The sequence below is a fragment of the Lithobates pipiens genome, unplaced genomic scaffold (genome assembly GCF_037356315.1).
Source record: "Lithobates pipiens isolate NorthernLeopardFrog02 unplaced genomic scaffold, aLitPip1_a1.2 Scaffold_19, whole genome shotgun sequence".
Classification (NCBI taxonomy): Eukaryota; Metazoa; Chordata; class Amphibia; order Anura; family Ranidae; genus Lithobates; species Lithobates pipiens.
In genome coordinates, this window is record NW_027507764.1 from 119,708,245 (window position 1) to 119,729,665 (window position 21,421).

The window sequence follows — 21,421 nt, forward strand, 5'->3', positions numbered from 1 at the left end:
GTCTGCGGGCGGGGGGCTTATCGGAATCCGGGAGCCCCCTTTAATAAGGGGGCCCCCGGATACCGGCCCCCCACCCTATGTGAATGAGTATGGGGTACAATGTACCCCTACCCATTCACCTGTAAAATAAAAGTACAAAAAAAAAACACAACACACGAGATAAAATACTTTATTGCACAGCTCCGGGGGTCTTCCGTCTTCGGGGGTCTTCTCGCCGGACTCCTCCGCTATCTTCTTGTAGCTCTTTTGCTAGCGGAGGAGTCCGGCTTTCTTCCTCGCCGCCGGCCTCTTCTCCCGACTTCGGGGGTCTTGTCCCCCTCTTCGGTTCTTCTGCCGGGCCACCGCGCCTTCTTATAGCTCGTTTACAGGCGGTGGCCCGGTCTTCTGTCGCCGCTGCCGCCTTCCGTTCTTCTTCTTCTTCTCCTTCTTCTCCTGGAGATGTTGACTCGATGCTCTCTCCGGCCACAATGCCAGGGACGCGCTGCGCGGCCACTTATATAGGGACAAGGGGCGGTGTCACATGGCTTTATGTCACATGGGTTGGTCACATGGGTTGATGTCACATGGGGACTGTGACATCGTAAGGGGGCGGGGTCACCATGTGACTCCAACCCATGTAACATAAAGCCATGTGACACCGCCCCTTGTCCCTATATAAGTGGCCGCGCAGCGCGTCCCTGGCATTGTGGCCGGAGAGAGCGTCGAGTCAACATCTCCAGGAGAAGAAGGAGAAGAAGAAGAAGAAGAAGAACGGAAGGCAGCAGCGGCGACAGAAGACCGGGCCACCGCCTGTAAAAGAGCTATAAGAAGGCGCGGTGGCCCGGCATAAGAACCGAAGAGGGGGACAAGACCCCCGAAGTCGGGAGAAGAGGCCGGCGGCGAGGAAGAAAGCCGGACTCCTCCGCTAGCAAAAGAGCTACAAGAAGATAGCGGAGGAGTCCGGCGAGAAGACCCCCAAAGACGGAAGATCCCCAGAGCTGTGCAATAAAGTATTTTATCTCGTGTGTTGTGTTTTTTTTTGTACTTTTATTTTACAGGTGAATGGGTAGGGGTACATTGTACCCCATACTCATTCACATACTCATTCCGGATTCCGATAAGCCCCCCGCCCGCAGACCCCGACAACCAACGGCCAGGGTTGTCGGGAAGAGGCCCTTGTCCTCATCAACATGGGGACAAGGTGCTTTGGGGTGGGGGGGCCGCGCGGCCCCCCCCTTCCCCAAGGCACCCCCATGTTGAGGGCACGCGGCCTGGTACGGCTCAGGAGGGGGGGGGGCGCTCGCTCGCCCCCCTTTCCTGGCCGGCCGGGTAGCGTGCTCGGACAAGGGTCTGTTGGGGACTTGGGGGGGACCCCCACGCCGATTTTTTTCGGCGTTAGGGGTTCCCCTTTAAGTCCATACCAGGCGGCGGGGTCAGCGACGTCTCCTTCGCGGGCCCCGCCTACCTGGAGACGCGCTCGAAATGAGCGGACTTTCCTCCGTGTGTGTGGGCGAGTCCGTTCATTTCAAAAGTCTGGCGGACTTAGTACGGCGGGCTTAGTACGCCGTATTAGTCCGCTGAAAAAGTGCCGTGTGTGGGCAAGTAGCCCGTTCGAAAATTCCGACGGACAGTTTGGCGGACGTCCGCCAGACTAAGTACGTCGGACAGACGGCTACGTGTGTACGCGGCTTAATATATGGAGCATACTATACCCCCCAAAAGATGTGGAAAATGGGTAGGAAACCCAGGGATGATTGCCCCAGATGTGGGGCACCCGGAGATCTCTTCCACATGGTGTGGAAGTGCCCTAAACTGTACAGGTACTGGATAGAAATAGTACATAGAATAAACAGGACCTTTAAGACTACTTTGAAACCAGAAGCCAAGATCTGCTTGCTGGGGATTTTAGAGGAGGGTAGAATTCCCTCCCTAACAAGGATGTCTATACTAAGGTGCCTATATCAGGCTAGGCGGCTGATAGCAATAAATTGGCAAAATAAAAATCCTCCTGTACTAGAATCTTGGGCAAATGCAATTAATTCCACAATCTGGTGTGAACGAGCGATGTTTGTAAGGCAAAACAACTTAAAGAAATTTAGGGCGCTATGGAACCCCTGGTTGAATGCCATGGGTTACCCCCTGGGTGGGATTGCAGAGGGATAGATTTAGTGTTCGCCAGCCTGGTCTGGGGTCGAGGGGGGGACTTCCCCTCCGGTACCCCCCTCGGTGGACTGCCCTTGGGATGCGTCACCCCTGCTCCCCTTCTATGACTCCAACGACGTCCACCATCTTCCAATCTCCCAACCAGCCACCTATGATTAAGGTGGCTGGGGCTAGCAACGTGTGTTTGAAATGGGGGGTGGGTTGGGTGGGGGGTTGGGGGATATCTATGTAGGCAAGCCTGTGGCAACTTGAGTGTTGTATACGGTCTTGCCTCTATTATATATGCATGAGATCATGGTTTTTGTGAAATGTTAAAGTCATTGTTAAATTGTATTTAAAAAACTTAATAAAGAGAAATTAATTAAAAAAAAAAAAGTTTATAGAAGTGAATGGGCATCGCCAATTGTGCCTGTCAAGAAAAAGAATGGAGACATTAGAATCAATACCCGTTGCCTCGACTTGAAGATCTATTTGGCTCACAAATTGGGGGACAAAAGTTTACAAAAATAGATTTAAAGCAAGCTTACCTGCAACTGCAATTACACTCAGATTCATGCTATCTATTGACCAATAACACCCATAAAGGATTATTCCAATATAACCGCATAATTTTTGGCATAGCCCCAGCTACAGGCATCTAACAGCGGATCATGGATGAGGTCCTGGCCGGCATAGCTTTCACCCAATGTCTACTAGATGACATGCTCACCCCTGGTCCCACTGATGAGGAACACAGAAAAAATGCTGAAGCTGTGCTAGAGACACTCCAATGGTATGGTTTACGTGTCAATCTCTCAAAATGTGAATTTCTCAAGTCTCGACTGGAATTTTGTGCCAACACTGTGGACCGACATGGGTTACACACTACTGAAGAAAAGGTTAAAGCCCTTACCCATGCCCCTACTCCCCAGAATGTCATAAAGAGCTCATTCTGTCCTCTCAAGTTCTGGTCCACTACGATTTTAAGAAAAACGTCACCTTGGCTTGTGACGCATCACCTTATAGACTGGGTGCCGTGCTTTCCCATGTCATGCCAGGTGGCACAGAGCACTCCATTTCTTTTGCCTCCAGGTCTTTAACCTCAGCAGAACAAAACTACTCCCAGATAGACAAGGAAGCTTTGGCCATTGCTGAAGACACTGCGCTGTTATTTTTCACTCTATCGGTACGCTGCTCTACTCTTGGGATGTAGTAACTTTCCGTGGGATGCACATTCCCTGTTCAGCAACATCTCAGCACAAAATCGCATGCTGCCATGCCATTGAAGTTTATGTCCATTAATGCGAAAGGCCTCAACAGCCCATTTAAGCGATCTGCCCTACTGAAGGAAGCTCGCTTGCTTAAAGCGGATGTCATCTTCGCCCAGGAGACTCATTTTGCTGCCCACAAGTGCCCTACATTGAACTTCCAAGGCTACTCCCAAGTATTTACATCCAATGGTCCCAAAAAAGCCAGGGGAGTTCTAATTGCTATTAGGGACTCTGTCCTGTTTCACCTCATCTGCATCATTCAAGACCCCCTTGGCAGGTACCTGATTCGTATCTACAAACTCAACCACACTGTGTTTACGCTGGTCAACCTGTATGCCTCTAATTCCAAGCAAAGAAGATTCCTTGCCCCCTTGCTTGCCACGATATCAGAGGTTATTCAAGGCCCTCTCCTTATGGGTGGGGATTTCAACACGGTCTTAGATCCCACTATGGATTCCTCCACCCAGACCAGGAGAGCCCTACTGTTATGATCTTCAGATAGAGAGTCTGACTTAGTGGAAGGGGACCTCTCTTACGGCTCTGGTTCTGGTCTCACTGGAATGGGAACAGGGAGACCGGAGCGCAGCGGGGTAGGAGAGTCCAGCCAGGTGCAGCAGCAGATGCCAGGTAGATGAGGATCCTCTTGGAGCGGAGCTCTCTGTAGCAAGAAGGCAGCTGGGAGAAGACCACGGACTGTGGGATCAGGATGGCTGGATCTCAGGATGAGGAAGTAACAGACACAGGAACAAGCAGGAGCCAGCAGAGGAATCAGGTACAAGCAGAGGTTCGGCAACAAGAATCAGTCCAAGAAGGGTCAAACAAGCCGGGGTCGGAGCAGGAGAGATCAGCAAGGTCAGACGGAGCCGGGTCAGGTATCAGATAAGGTTCAACAGAATAGCAGGTAACTCGGGTACAAGCTGCAGACGAGACAGCACAGAACCCCTGCAGCTGTGCCTTTAAAAAGGGCCACTGGCGCCAATCGTGCTAACGCTCGCCCGTGCGTGCGTGTACCGCGCGCACATACGAACGACGTGCACCCGCGCGCGTCGGAAGACGCTCATGCCCACGACGACCCGCGGTACGAGCGCGCGTGCGCGCACGGAGAGCCGATCGCACGGAACGGGCGGATTCCTGACATTGCCCCCCCACAAGGGGCAACCTCCGGGTGCCCCTAGTGGCTCTTTTCTCCGGGTGTGCAGCAAAGAAGGCCTGGATTAGTCTATCAGCATGTACGTTAGAAGCAGGTTCCCAAGAATTATTCTCCGGGCCATAGCCCTTCCATTTAATTAGAAACTGACCTTGTCCCCGTCGTCTTCTAAAATCCAGAATGGCCTCCACTTCAAATTCCTCACTGCCATCAATCAGCACAGGGTCAGGTGGCCTTGTTTCCCTACCAGGGAAGGGATCAGGTACAGCAGGCTTAAGTAAAGCTACATGAAAGACTGGATGTATTCTCATGGAATCAGGTAGAGACAATTCATACGACACCTCGTTAATTTTCCTCTTAACAGGAAACGGGCCCAGAAACTTGGGTGCCAACTTCCTGGAGGGACATGCTAATTTTAAATTAGAAGAAGACAGCCATACCTGGTCCCCGACTTGAAGGATCAATTCTCCCCTTCTTCCTCGATCAAAGCTCCTCTTGCTGTCAGCCTGAGCCTTGGTTATGACCTCCTGCAGGGTCCGGTTATTCTGCTGGAGAAAGGATACCGTGTCCTGTACCGCTGGAACATGAGATTCTGTAATCGGGGAGAAAAGACAGGTTAAAACCGTAATTGGCGAAAAACGGGGACTGCCCAGTGGTAGCATGGCTGGCATTGTTGTAGGCGAATTCCGCCAGAGGGAACAGGGAGACCCAATCGTCTTGGACAAAGGAAGAGAAACATCTAATATATTGCTCAAGGGTTTGGTTGGTGCGTTCCGTTTGCCCATTGGTCTGTGGGTGGTAGGCAGAGGACAGGGCCAATTCTATTTTCAAAGCTTCACATAGGGCTCGCCAGAAGCGGGAGGTGAACTGAACCCCTCTATCAGATACAATATTGGTGGGTACCCCGTGGAGCCTGATTATTTCTTTGATAAAAATATGGGCAGTCTCCGTCGCGGAAGGGGTTCCCTTTAAGGGTAGGAAGTGGGCCATCTTAGACAGACGGTCACAAACTACAAAGATGGCAGTGCAGTTCTCAGAAGGGGGAAGTTCCACAATAAAATCCATAGTAATCATCCGCCAAGGGCGGTCGGGTGCGGGAAGAGGTTTAAGCAGCCCCCAAGCCCGATTTCTGGGGACCTTATTCCGACTACATACGGGGCAAGAATTTACATACTGCTTGCAGAACTCCCTCATGCCTGGCCACCAGAAGGAGCGCTGTACCAGTTCCAAGGTCTTGCGGACACCAAAGTGCCCAGCGAGCGGATGGTCATGGAGGAGACCCAAGACCTTAACTCTCACATCTTCAGGGACGAAGATCAGGTTGTCCTTCCAAAGCAGGCCTTCTCTGGATGCAAGTGAGATTCCCGGGGGACAGGAAGATGTGGAGGAAGCACTCTTTAGCAGAGACACTAGGTCTGGTTGGATGAGTAGAAAGGTGTTAGCAGGGAGGATGGTATCCGGGGGTGCGGTGTCCTTGGGGCTGTCAAACATACGGGAGAGTGCATCTGGCTTAACGTTTCTTGATCCAGGGCGATAGGTTATGTGGAAACAGAACCGGGAGAAAAAGAGGGCCCAGCGAGCCTGCCGAGGTTTTAGGCGTTTAGCGGTACAGAGGTACTCGAGGTTCTTGTGGTCCGTGTAGATGAGCACGGGGTGTGCCGCCCCCTCGAGTAAGTATCTCCACTCCTCCAACGCAGACTTAATGGCAAGTAATTCCCGGTCGCCCACATCATAATTCCTCTCCGCCGGAGAGAGTTTTTGGGAAAAGAACCCCACGGGGTGCATCAGGTCATCTTTACCTAGGCGCTGGGAGACCACCGCCCCTACCGCTACCTCAGAGGCATCTACCTCCAGAATATAAGGCCTAGATGGATCCGGGTGACTGAGGATAGGAGCAGAGGTGAACAAGTCCTTGAGTCTCCTGAAGGCGGCCTGGGCTTCAGGACCCCAAAGGAAGCGCGTATTTTGCTTGGTGAGCTGGGTAATGGGAGAGATAATGGCAGAGAATCCTTTAATGAATTTTCTATAAAAGTTAGCAAAGCCCACAAAGCGTTGCATGCCTTTTTTGTCAGTGGGGGCTGGCCATTCAAGGACAGCGGCGACCTTTTGCGGGTCCATCCTGATGCCTGCTGGAGAGATTTCAAGGCCGAGGAATTGGATCTCCTGTTGCCCGAATTTACATTTCTCGGCTTTGGCGTAGAGTCCATGTTGCCGGAGCCGAAGCAGTACTCTGCTGACGTGTCCCCGGTGCTGTTCCAGGGACCTGGAGAAGATCAGGATGTCATCAAGGTATACGATGACGAAGATGTCCAAGAAGTCCCGGAAGACATCATTTATTAAGTGCTGGAAGATGGCTGGGGCGTTACACAACCCGAAAGGCATCACCAGGTACTCGTAGTGCCCAAAGCGAGTCCGGAACGCAGTTTTCCACTCGTCGCCTGCTCGTATGCGGACCAAGTTATAGGCTCCTCTCAAATCTAACTTAGTAAAAATAGTAGCTGACCTCAGTTTTTGGAAGAGTTCAGGAATCAGAGGTAGGGGATAGCGGTTTTTAATCGTGACTCTGTTCAGCTCCCGATAGTCCACACAAGGTCGAAGGGTCTGGTCTTTTTTAGTAACAAAAAATATTCCAGCCCCAGCAGGAGACGTGGAGTGACGGATGAACCCCTTCTTGAGGTTCTCGGAGATGTATGCCTTCAGAGCCTCTTGTTCCTTCTCGGATAAAGGGTAGACACGTCCAAACGGGATCTCTGCCCCAGGAAGGAGCTCAATGGGACAGTCGTAGGGGCAATGCGGGGGTAAGGAATCAGCCCCCCGTTTACTGAAAACATCCAGAAACTCATGATAAGGCTCGGGGACTGATTGACATAAGTCCAGGTCTGGGTCTAGGCAGAGAAGTGTTCCGGATTGTACAGAAGACCCAGGAAGGCAGTGGTCCTGGCAGTAAGGGGAGAGGAACCTCACCTCCCCAGAGGTCCAGTCAATGGAGGGATTGTGGGCCTGCAGCCATGGAATGCCCAGAATCACAGGAAAGAGTGGGGATGAAATGACATCAAGAATTAACAGTTCCGTATGTCGGCAGGAGGTGGAGGTGGGTAGTGGAAGGGTCTCCTGGGTGACTCGACCGGACTTAATCTGGGAACCATCGGCCAAAAAGATAGAGAGTCCATGAGACTTTTTCTGGAGTGGGATGGAATGTTGGTTGGTGAAGGTAGCGTCAATGAAGCAACCGCAGGCTCCGGAGTCAAGGATGGCGTTGACGCGGATCGTTCTTTCCGGAAGCTGAAACGAGAGCAGAAGGGCAACATGGAGAGAGTTGGAAGGCAGGTTTAAGGAACTGCGAGACACGGAAGAGAGGCACTTACGTGACTTAACGGGGCAGTTGGCCACATAATGTCCGGAGCCGCCACAGTATAGACACAAGTTCATCTGTCGCCGGCGGGCTCGCTCTTCCGGAGACAGGGTAGGTTGGAGTAATCCAAGCTGCATAGGTTCCTCAGGAGCAGGAGAAACGCTGGCAGGCCCCCTTTGGGGGGGAGAAGAGAAGAAAGGTGTGGAAGACGGGGTTCTGGCGGTCATCCAGGCAGGTCTCAGAGGTTGGGAAGAGCGTTCGGCCCTGCGCTCGCGAAGCCTTCGGTCGATTTGAATGGCCAGAGCAATTAAGTCCTCTAAGGCGTCAGGGGTTCCAACACGGGCCAACTCGTCCTTGAGGGCCTCAGACAGGCCCATGCGAAATTGGTGTCTTAGGGCCGACTCGTTCCACTGAGTATCTGCGCTCCAGCGTCTAAAGTCCGAGACATAGTCCTCGGCCGTCCTACGCCCCTGCTGGAGCGCAGTTAATGCGGATTCGGCGGTGGCAGCCCGCTGCGGGTCGTCGTAGAGTTGCGCCATCCCTTCGAAGAAGGTGGAGAGGGTCTGAATAAGGGGACTGTCATTCTCCAGAAGGTGGTGGGCCCAGGATTGAGGTTCCTCTTGCAGGAGAGAGACAACAAACCCCACCTTAGTTGCCTCCAGAGAGAAAGTCCTGGGTTGGAGGGCAAAGTATAGCTGGCAGGCGTTGCGGAAAGCCCGGAACTTGGAGCGGTCCCCTGAAAACCTCTCCGGAATGGGGACCCTCGGCTCAGGTGGAAGCATCACAATTGCCGAATAGGCGGCTGGCTGAACAGGAGGAGGCTGAGGTGTGGCGTCTGGTGAACCCGGGGTAGAGAGATGCTGGACACGCTCCTCCAACCTGGTGTAGCCATCCTGCAGAGACTTCACGGCCTGGGTGAGGGCCGCAAGGTAGGAGCAGATCTCCTTCATAGCAGAGGCCCCTTCCGCAGACTCAGACATGGCTGTCTCGTACTGTTATGATCTTCAGATAGAGAGTCTGACTTAGTGGAAGGGGACCTCTCTTACGGCTCTGGTTCTGGTCTCACTGGAATGGGAACAGGGAGACCGGAGCGCAGCGGGGTAGGAGAGTCCAGCCAGGTGCAGCAGCAGATGCCAGGTAGATGAGGATCCTCTTGGAGCGGAGCTCTCTGTAGCAAGAAGGCAGCTGGGAGAAGACCACGGACTGTGGGATCAGGATGGCTGGATCTCAGGATGAGGAAGTAACAGACACAGGAACAAGCAGGAGCCAGCAGAGGAATCAGGTACAAGCAGAGGTTCGGCAACAAGAATCAGTCCAAGAAGGGTCAAACAAGCCGGGGTCGGAGCAGGAGAGATCAGCAAGGTCAGACGGAGCCGGGTCAGGTATCAGATAAGGTTCAACAGAATAGCAGGTAACTCGGGTACAAGCTGCAGACGAGACAGCACAGAACCCCTGCAGCTGTGCCTTTAAAAAGGGCCACTGGCGCCAATCGTGCTAACGCTCGCCCGTGCGTGCGTGTACCGCGCGCACATACGAACGACGTGCACCCGCGCGCGTCGGAAGACGCTCGTGCCCACGACGACCCACGGTACGAGCGCGCGTGCGCGCACGGAGAGCCGATCGCACGGAAAGGGCGGATTCCTGACACCTACACTCTATTGTCCCTCTGCTTGTAAAGTATGAACTGTATGCCATATGTCGATGTTTCCATGGATCTGAAAGAGACTACACTTTCTTGTCAGCAGCGCACTCTTCTTATTCCCGCATTGACTTTTTTCTGACAGGGAAAAAATCTCTCCAAAATGTCTTGAGATCGGAAATTGGCACAATATCTTGGTCAGACCATGCACCAATTTTGCTAGACTTTGATGATACTTTACGCAATACTCTTTGGAGGTTGAACGCCTCCCTTTTGGGAGACAAGCTATTGTGCCAAACGATCTTGCAAGAACATCGCAATTTCTTTCATTATAATGACACTCCTGATGTTAATCGGTTCACATTATGGAACACTTACAAAGTGTATATGAGAGGGGTACTGCTTAAATTGGCTTTAGCTGTTAAAAAAAAGAGGATGAAGCAGATTGGCGACCTGTTACATACCATAACCTCCAAAGAAAGAGATAATAAACTTACACCAAATCCCTTACTAACGCAAGATATTCTTCGGGATAGGCAACAGTTAAGATCTCTACTCCTTTATAAACAGGCAAACCATCTTAAATTCCTTAAAGCCTCCTACTACAGCTTGCATAACAAAGCAGGAGATTGGTTGGCTAGAATAGTGAAGGCCAAACAGATCAAATGTAGGATAGCTGCCCTTACTCACCCACTTACTAAACAGCCTGTTACCAACCCTAAAGACAATGTATTTGCAGATTATTATCAGTCCTTATACGACCTTTGTAGTGATGGGGATACCCATCAACCTTCACCAGAACTTATCAACGAGTTCTTACAAAAAATACAACTCCCCACCCTTTCTAGGGATCAACTTGACGCCATATCTCAACCATTTACAATCCCAGAGATCTGTTTGGCCATCCGAAAACTTCCCAACCATAAGGCCGCGTACACACGGGCGGACTGTTCGCCCAACTTTGTCCGCTGAACAGTGTTTCAGCGGACAGTCCGCTCGTGTGTGGGCTTCAGCGGACAGTTTCAGCGGACAGTCTGACGAACAAAGTTTTTCGGAATTTCCGTAAGACTGTCCGCTGAAACTTGGTTTGAGCGGACAGTCCGCTTGTGTGTAGGCTTGTTCGATAAACTAAGTCTCGCGCATGCTCAGAAAGAATTTACACGGCGAAGGTTGCATTGCAGTGTATTGGACTTCGAATTTCTCGTCCCGTCGTACGTGCCGTTCACGTCATCGCGCAAGTTTTCAGCGGACTGTTCGTTCGTCGTGTGTGGTCAAATCCGTTCATGCTAATTTTGAACGGACTGTTTGTCAAACTGTTTGACGAACCTAGTTCGGCGGACAGTCCGCCCGTGTGTACGCGGCCTAAGTCTCCAGGTGATGGCGGTTTCATAAACGAGTACTACAAACATCTCTCCAATGAAATTGCCCCACATTTACAATCAGTCTTTAATCTTGCTTCGTCCTCTGGCACTTTTCCACCTGAAATGCTTAGAGCGGTGATAGTGACTTTGCAAAAATCTGATAAGGATCCTACTAACCCTGCAAACTATAGACCCATATCCCTTCTCAACACGGATGTGAAACTATTTGCCAAACTCCTAGCTGTTCGCCTGCAGACAGTTCTACCCGGTCTTGTTCACCCAGACCAAGTGGGCTTTGTACCCGAACGGCAGGCCCCGGACGGCACTAGACATCTTATCAATCTAATTTCACAGGCTGGATCCTATCGAGTGCCTTCTCTGCTTCTCTCCTTGGATGCGGAGAAGGCATTCGACAGGGTCCATTGGGGTTACCTGAAGGCGGTACTCAATACTTTTGGATTTGTGGGATGGATTCAAACAGCCATCATGGCCCTTTATTCCACTCCCTCAGCCATGTTACTTACTTCGGGAATCGCCTCTAAACCGATACACATAACCAATGGGACGCGGCAAGGGTGCCCCCTTTCACCGATAATTTTTACGCTCCTCATGGAACCACTGGCAGAACATATCAGATCCCATCATAACATCACCGGGCTATTTATAGCTGGTAAAGAGCATAAAATCAGCTTATTCGCTGACGATGCTATGCTTATGCTCTCTAACCCCCTACCATCATTGTCTGAGACACAGAAAGTGCTGCAGGAATTTAGTGCTGTATCTTATTACAAACTGAATGCTACTAAATCTCAAATTCTAGGTGTCCATGTGCCGGCTTCCATGCAATCAGCTTTAACCAGGGAATTCCCTTTTACTTGGTCTCCTCATTCTATACCTTTCTTGGGTACCCATCTGACCCGCCAGACCTCACAATTGTATGCTTATAATTTTAAACCCTTTTTGGAATCTTTACCCCAACAATTGTCACATCTACATACCCAAGACCTGTCAACGGCGGGCAGAATAGCAGCACTTAAAATGCTTATCCTCCCTAAACTCCTTTATTTATTTCGCACACTGACAATCCCTATTCCACGCACCTTCTTTTTCTCGGTACAAACGATGTTTAACCAATACATATGGAATCGTAAACCGCCTAGGTGTTCTACTACAATTCTGCAGACACATAAGAAACATGGAGGTATGGGTGCACCTAATGTAACAGCGTATTATAAAGCGTGTGTCTTGGACCAACTTAAATATTGGTGGACCCCCTCCGAACACAAAACATGGATAGCCATGGAAGTTGGTATCACTACGCACAGGGACCTCAAATCAACCCTTATTGCTATTCTGTTAGGCGCACCAATCCCTACCTCGTCTATACCCACAATCCAAATTTCCACAAAACAATGGTCTGAAATCCCCATCTCTTCCATAACTGACCAGTCGTTCTGTAAAATTTCTATCCCGCTCTCGGTCCTCCACCATTTCATACCATACCTTGATTTGAAACCATGGATCTCCAAAGGCATAACCCTAATCAAATATCTATACCATGACACATCTCTTTGCACATTTGATTACTTGGCCTCACGATTCCAACTCCCTTCCTCAGCCTATTTCCCCTACTTACAAATTTCCGCTTTCCTAAAGAAGCACCATCTACCTTTTTACCTGCAATTACCTTCATTACTAAACAAATTCCTTCAGGACCCTAATAGCCCCATTAAAGGAATATCTCTGCTTTATAGCATTTATAACGCCCAGCATTCCTTTTCCAAAACGACTACTATTACTAAATGGGAAAAAATCCTAGGTAAGACTTTCCCTGATCACTACTGGAAGTCTGCATTTTATACCACGTATACTTCTTCCAGATGCGCCATTCATTGGGAAAACTTTCAAAAAGTAGTTCACTTCTGGTATCTCACACCTTACAAACTTAGTAAATTTTGCCCTGATCGTACGGCCTTATGCTGGAGGGGGTGCGGAGATGTAGGTACTTTGTACCATATCTTGTGGACGTGCAAATCAGTACGATCCTTCTGGAACAAGGTTTTCACAGTGATATCTGACATATGTGATCAACGTGTGGATCCCACCCCTGAACTAGCCTTATTACACCTAACAATACATGAATTCCCCTCTAAGACCAGAGTGGTGCTTACACAGCTATTGCTGGCGGCCAAACTCACTATCACACGGTTATGGAACTCGGAGGATTCTCCATCTCCCTCTGATGCTGTTCTCACCCTCAACCATCAGTGCGAGATGGAGAGACTCTTGGCTATTATGGATCTCAAAGCCACGCCATTTAGGATTAAATGGAGTGGCTGGCTGACACACCCAAGATGTATGGTTAAAGATTGAAGATTGATAACTTGATTTATAAATGCAATCTAATCCATGTACTTCTTTGTATATCTCTTTTATACATGTCCTTCATGCTTACATAAGGTGACTCTTCCCCCCCCCCCCCCACTCCTTTTCCTCTCTTCCTCTCCTTCTTAATCCTCTGCAAGGGCACCTCTCTCCAAAGTAACCTCTGGAAGAGATTGGGAAGATATTTATTGAGTCACTGTGCACTGTTGCAGTAGATGTATTGATTCCCTTGCTGACTGGTGCCTCTAGTTATTTGCAATCATCGTTTCTATATATGACCTCTCATGTCTTTCCCCCTGCTGTACCCTTATCTTTGTGTATGTCTACCCCCTTCCCTGTTATGTTTTAAGTACTGCTTTTGACAGGTGGAGGAGTCTCCACCCTCACTGGCACAGTGTGATCCCATTGGGGTGCCAGTGAGTGAGTGGGGAATGCCTTCTTCCTGATTATTTAACGAGTTCATCCTATCCAACATTCGCTTTCTTATTGTTATTGCTATGTTATTGCTATGATATGCCATAATACTCAACTATTTCATGTTGGTTGTTAAATGTATGGCAGATACTAGTTCTATGACTATGTTCGTTTGCTCTGTTTGTGTTCATCTTTATATAAATTCAATAAAAATTATTGAAACATAAAGATAATGGTTCCCGCACTTGAGTCATATGTAAGAGATACCAAGGATGCTCTCAATTAACTGATCGATATTCTATGAGGGGCCTGTAAGGGCATGGATTTGTTACATTGATGATATCCTGGTGGCCTGGAAGGGAACTGAGATGGAATTGCATACATTTATTCATAGCTTAATGATAACACACGCAATATCAGACTTATGTATGGTTTTATACCGGTCTCTATTCCCTTCCTTGACCTCAGGATCACTAACAAGGGTGGTTACTTTGACTTTTCCTAAACCGACGGCGGCTAACACTTTACTTCAGATGACAGTTATCAACCCAGTTCTCAGAGAAACTGTACAAATGATGAGGAATTTAAAAAGGGAGGCCCATGATATGTATGCAAGGTTTAAAGAGAGAGAGAGAGGTTAGAGCCACAAAGTCCTCAGAGCAGCAAAGAAAAGAGCAATGGGCCTGGAGAGATCCTCTTTAACAGAGAAATGAAGCTCCCCTTTACCATCCCCTTTGGGTCATGCCACCCAATGTGAACCAGTGAAATTTATCACCCAGTTTGGTTTGCAGTGCTCTGTGGTGAGGGAGATCCTTGAGAGGCATTGGTCCACTCTATCCTGTTGTCCCACTCTGTCCGCCAGAGTGGGGGATTACCCACATATGACCGCGCAGAGGGCTCCAAATCTATATGACATGCTCACTCAATCAGAATATATCAGGTCATCTGATGATTCCTGGTTAACGTCCTTTCCAAGATCTAGGGTAATGTTTCCATGTGGGCATTGTTAGATTTGTCATTTCGTTGAACGCACCAAGGTGTTCACCAATGCTGACAATACTAAAATCTATAAGATTAAAAGCCTTAGCAACTGTGCCACCACAAAAGTGATTTATAGCTTGCAATGTCCTTGTAACAAGATTTATATAGGGAAGACAAAGCACCAGTTGCGGGTCCACATTGGTGAACACTTTGGGGGTATTAAACATAAGGCACGGAAAAGTCCTTTGACTCAACATTTCCTTCTGTACCACCAGTCCAAACCAGATGGGCTGAGAGTGAAGGGAATATATGCCCTACAACTTAGTTAAAGAAGAGGTGACTTTGAAAGTCCTTCTTCAAAAAGAAAAAAATTCTGGATATATAAATTAAATGTCATGATTCCGCATGGACTCAACAGAGAATTAAACTTACAAGTGTTTTTAGACTAATAGTAATAAACAATTTTGTGTAAATATGTATTATATCTCCTTATTTAAAATATTTTTGTTTTACTGTGTTTCCTGGTTTTGGTATCTTTACTTGGTTTATGTGGTTTGGGCCTGCATATATTTTTATGTACCACACTCAAATGTTTGCCTATGTGTGGGTTTCATAAGCCCAATCAATGTTTTTTATCATTTATTGTTTACCATGTTTCTTTAATTTATCTACTTTTTCCTTTTTCTTTTGTGTACAGTGTGAGCATGCTATCATGAATGGAGATGCTGCCTTTATTATGATTTCCCCCTTTTATTGGGGGTTAATACTACCTATGATACACTTCCTGTCTGGGTGAAACACATGGTTGATTTGATTTCCTCGTAAATTAATTGAAGCTGAGACAAAAATGTGTGTACATACTTGTCACAGCCAGGGGGCGCTAGTCCTGAAGAAGCTGGGGGTTCCCCAGTGAAACGCGTTGATGTCACTCTTCTGAGCATCAGACACCTTCCCAAGCATCAAGCTGATACCACCACCACCTTGTGCCGGTCCATGGCACGGACCGTGCTTTGGGAACAGTGGGACACAAGAGCTGTGTTACCGTGCAGCAGTGGCGGCTTGCCAGCCATCCCAGCAATATTCCTCCGCTTTCCTCGCTCCGTGAGTGAACCATCTCTGGAGGTATGTGACTGGCAATCAAGTCATGAAGAGAGAGCATGGGCTGTTATAGCTGTGCTGCATAGTGCTGCCCTTACAACCTTCTGCTGACAGTGAGTTACATATTTATATACTACTCTTGATCATTGAATTACTGTATCCATTCCAGTCTGATCATCACATAGCCATCTGGAAACTACCATCCATCGTTTTGACTCCCCAGGAACATTGATAGGATATAGTAGTTTTGGCAGGTCTACGGTCATTTATAATTCAGTCGATGCCATAGTATCTGCAGACATGCAGATGTTCACTTCTGTCCTTTGCCCTCCCCTTACCCCCAGGACTGTTCCATATTAGTGGTATCCCTTCTAGCCACAGATTGGTGCTTTTTGGGGGATTTTTTTTCCTCATTTTTCATTTTTGTTGATGTTGCTTGTATTTTTACTAGTAGGACTGCTTGGCTGGTTGTAAAGACATCCTAATTGGCACTCGTTTATAGTGCTTTGATGTTATATATTTTTGCTTGGGTGCTGTCTTGTGCTTTGTTTCATGTTATTATGTGTGTTTGTCCTTGGTCCCAGACAACGTTGTCTACATGATGTTAGGTGAAGGATTTTTGTTTATTTAATTTTTTTGGTATTTGGTCATACTCTTTTTCAATAAATCAATAAATTAATATATTATACAAATTCATGGTATTATTTCCCTGGGCTCTTTCTATGTGGAACTAAGCACTGTGCCCTCTCTTTGGTATAGTGCATTTTTTTCATATGCTTCTGTTTAACCACTCGATTTGAGTGTGGATAATTACCTGGTGGTACCTATGTGTAACCCTATTTAGTCGGTTCCCTACTTTTTTTTTTTTTGGAAAACGATTACACAGAGCAGGTAAGTATAATATGTTTGTTATTTAAAAAAAAAAAATGTGAGCCTTTACAATTTCTTTAACAGAAAAAACAATCTATTGTTGGTGTATGTACTATAAGATACAGTCAATCAAATTGGGAGATTTTGTTCTGACAAAATTTTGCAGACAGCAAAATAGATAAGTTAAAGACAATACCAATTTCACCAAAATCACCTTGCTTATCATGATCAACGATCTGTTTAGCTTCTAAACTTTAGACTAGAGGACCCTAACAAATACAATAATTCTCCACCTTAAGAAGTAAGCTATTAACATGCAGGAAACAAAATCATAAAGGGGCTGATTTACTAAAGGGTTAAATGCTGTTCACTTGGCAAAGTAAATATTCACTGAACTTAGTAAATAGGTGAAGCTACATCCACATTAATCAACCAAGTGCTAGAAAATAATTGAGTATTCAAAATGAACACAGATTCACCTTTTTTTTTTAATAACATCCATATTTCAAAGTGAAAAGCCTAACCCTAAGCTCTTGGAAGAGGCATTAGCTACTGTGAGTAATACCATGAATGTACACTGCAGGATTTGTTACTTTTATTTTTATTATAAAGTTTTTCAAATATTATATATTAATCTATTTGTAAAGTGAAAACAGTTTATAGGAACATGTACACAAAGACTGCCAGATCACAGTGAAGAAGCAGGAAAGCAAAGATGGCGGCTTCCAGCTAGTGAGTACTGTCATTTGACTTTGATCACCTGATAAAGCAGTGTTGACTGAACACAAATTTGTCATGAAAAATACGTCTTCCCTCTCTCTTTTTCTACCAGGGTACAGCTAAAGATTAGAAATGTAAACCTAAAATTATTCTGGTCAGCAATGCATTAAATTACTCTGATCATGGGGAAGTTATAAAAAAGGCTTCTTCATCCTTCATCAGACACTACTAATCGAGTGCAAATAACTGAAACTTAGCTACCAATTAGATTTTATCTTCCACAGATATAGCTAGCTGGAATGGTAACAGTTGCTATGGATTACAACCTTATTCATATCATTATTGCACTTTGCTCTGTTGCCTTTCATAGAATTCTACAGGGAAATTATACACATTTTCCACGTCATTAGTGGTTTTCATAATCTTTCTTTTCCTCAATCAAGGTTCCTTCAAAAGTCTACAGACTATATTGATTGATCTTTCACTTTTCTCACTGTGTTCAGTAAGCAGGGCAGCCCCCCGACACGACTGGTGGGGAATGCTTTAGTAGTAGTGCCTACTATAGTGATTTCCTGCTTCCAGGTATGGTATATGCATAGTTACAATTGACCAATATAACCATGTGAAAATATCTATACTCGGAATTCATCTTTACAGGATTTATATTTCCTATTGTTCCAAAGACCTCTGCTACCTATTCAAAGTACAGATTCACTTTAAACGTAAACCATAATGGTTTGGGCAGTGTTATCATTTGTTTAGGTTTATAGGATTCCGAGAACAATGTGAGTTATCTAAAAAGACAGTACAGCAGTAGTTCCCTATCTGCAGGTTTTCTCTAGAGTATCTGATTGAAACATCAGACAAAGCTATTGGGACGAGTCATTGTTATGATGTGTAAATTACTTCTCATCCCATTTTTTATTTAAAGGGAGAAGAGAAGAGAAGAGAAGAGAAGAGAAGAGAAGAGAAGAGAAGAGAAGAGAAGAGAAGAGAAGAGAAGAGGAAGAGGAAGAGGAAGAGAAGGAGGAGAAGAGACGAGAAGAGAAGAGGAAGAAAAGGAGAAGATACATGTGCATGATGAAAAAAAAAATGTTTTTCAATTAGATTTGTTAATTTTAGTTTTGTGAAATTCAGTTGATTCTTTGAATTTGGATCACCAATTTTTCCAATTTTGTTCTTTTTGATTTGAGATGATCGAACTGAAAAATGTTGAATTGGCCAAACTGAAAAATGTCAAACTTTTTGATTTAAATGCAGCTGCCGAAACTGTTTCCTACATAAATAACAGTTACAATTGAGGTAAAAAAAAAGTTCTATATTTCTTTCTACAGAGATTATTCTTGTTCCTCACAGTCTGAGAGCCAATTTAGGTGCTTTTTGAAAAATCCAAAACGACTTTAATGTGTTTTGCAAGGTGAAGAGGCTTCTATCTTCATCTAGCCACTCTGCCATAATAAAAGCCACATCAGTGGAAGCCTGCGGTGATGGTTGTCGTTCTCGAAAATTGTCCCATCTATATATAGGATCTCTGGAGCTCAGTCAGAGTGACCAAACATTTGGTTGCAAAGTGAACAAACAAAAGAAAAAATCTTCACCAAATGAAAATCTTTAAATCACCTTTGGCTTAAAAACAGCATTATTTCAAATTGGTACACTAATAAGACACACAGTTTTGTTTGTTTGGATGATGACTGGCTGGGGATTTGGGCTGGTGTGGTTGTGGATGGGAGATGTGTGTGGGAGTGAGGGAGTGGTGACATCTTGTTTTGATGTGTGCAACTGATGTGTATGTTGTGTGTATGTGGGGTTGAACTCTTCTGGGGGGAGTGTGTGTTGCTATTGATGGATGCGGGGTGCAAGTAGGTGGGTGGGTTAGATAGACTGCCCCCTCTTCCTGTGCTGATGTTGGTGGGTTGGCATGATGTATGTCGTATTTTGGGTTAAGGAGAACTGTCCGTTACTGGCTGTTAATCAAATTAAGCTATATTAGCCGGACACACTTTTGTGAATGCTATCATAGACATTGTGGATCTGTTGTAAACGGATCTCCCACATTTTAATTTTCCAGACACATGAATGATGTCTGCCTGAATCCACCTAAGGTGTGATCCAATGACTCAAGTTCTGACACTATAGACTACATGATCAGCTGGTGGCTCAGTCCCTTCTTCATGCTTGAGGTTACATACAGCTAGAATTTTATTAAATTGGTGAAAACAAAATTCATTTGATGTTTCCATTGGTTGTGATTTTTTCTATTGTAGATTAATGAAACTATTTGTAGATGTTTGTGATTGTAATGCTGTCTTTTTAAATCTGAACAAAAATGTAGATGTATATTAAGTTTCCCTGAAAAAGCATAGATATAGCTCTGTGAAACACTTTGGATTACTCTATGCCCAAAAATTTCTCCTGGCTTATACTGGGAACAAGTATCATTACTGGCATTGTGCCATATGTTATTCACACTTCTACTTATTGTTATGATGTTTTTATTGATGTTTGCACAATAACAATTATATTTTTAAATCTATTTTGTTTCTGTGCTCACCTAAGTGACAATTTCATATCATTTAAAGTCCTACTGACTGTATAGGAGGGAGTTACTCCTCCCATTTTTTTGTTTTCACTATACATGGATGTGGATATGATTTTTATCATATCCACATCCATATGATAGATGAGTGGATATGATTTTTGTCCCTAGAACTGGTTAAAACTGATGGATGTGGATATTATTTTTTTCCCTAGAACTGGTTAAAACTTTAATGGTAATAAGACACACCGTCTTTGATTTCAGCAATTTGTTTACAGTCCAAATTCCCTTGCGAATTCGAATGAAGTAGATTTGAAATTAGATTCTAATTTTGATTCGTTTTTTAATTTTGTAACTCAGAAAATGCTGAAAAATGTGTTTGTACTGTAATTCAAAGATTCAGATACATGAAAGTCAGAATAACAAAAAATGTGTACAAATTTTTATTTGTAACAAAACAAATCACACATGTCTAGAAGAGAAGAGAAAAAGAAAGAAAATAAAGTCTTACAAGCTCTTAGAGATAAAGAGGCCTTATTTACAGTGAATTAGAAGAATGCACAGAGGCACCTTAGATAGGGGCGCATGGTTTTCACTTATATATTCAGCTGTATGTAACTAAGACCTCTGATTTTTATTTTATTTTTAGAAGTGGGTTCCAGTAAGGGTCTTATTTAGCCAGCTGTTGAAACTGTATCCTGGGAATATATTTGCACACTTGTAGTAAATTGGTCATACACTGATGAACATCTAGCTACTTTTATTTTTTGCAGGGATTGGTATGGACTCTTAAGAGGCTCATAGCTGCCCTGAGCAAGTGCCAAACCAACTAAGCATCAGAGAGAAATAAAGACACATTCTACATATTAAATGTACTTTTCCATCCAAATGGAGAATCAAGCCCTAGGATGCATACCAGAAGCACTATCTGCTCTGATTTCAAGTTTATCATCCAGGTGTAATGTACCAGTCTACCATACTCCCTTTAGAGAACTTACAGCCACTGTAGTTTCCCACGTACTGAAGCACTACCATACTAAGATGCTTCTCACAGTCACCAATCAGGCACAATCTTGGCTAAGAGATTTTAAACTGGTATTAACCTCCCTGGTGGTATTCCTGAGTGAGGCTCGGGGTGAAATTTCAGTACCATTACTGGCAACCAAGCCACAATTTCAAAATTTATAAAACACCACACACTCAATACATTGTAATCTTATTGGATTACATTACTGTAGCAAATCATTTGACCTCAGTTTTTCCCCAGTGCTTTGCCCAGTGCCCTGCCTGCAGATTTCCTGTTCTTTATGCCTGGAAACTTGAGAACATCCATGGCATCCAAAAAGCATGCCTCTACATCAAAAGTGGTTTATGACCTGCTTGAAAACAGCGATAGTGATTCAAAATCACTTGCAGAATTGAGTGATAGTGATTTGTGGGGAAATTCATCATCAGACACAGAAAATGGCAAGAAAGTGGACATTGATGACAACCCCTCGGCATACCTACGACTATTTGTTATG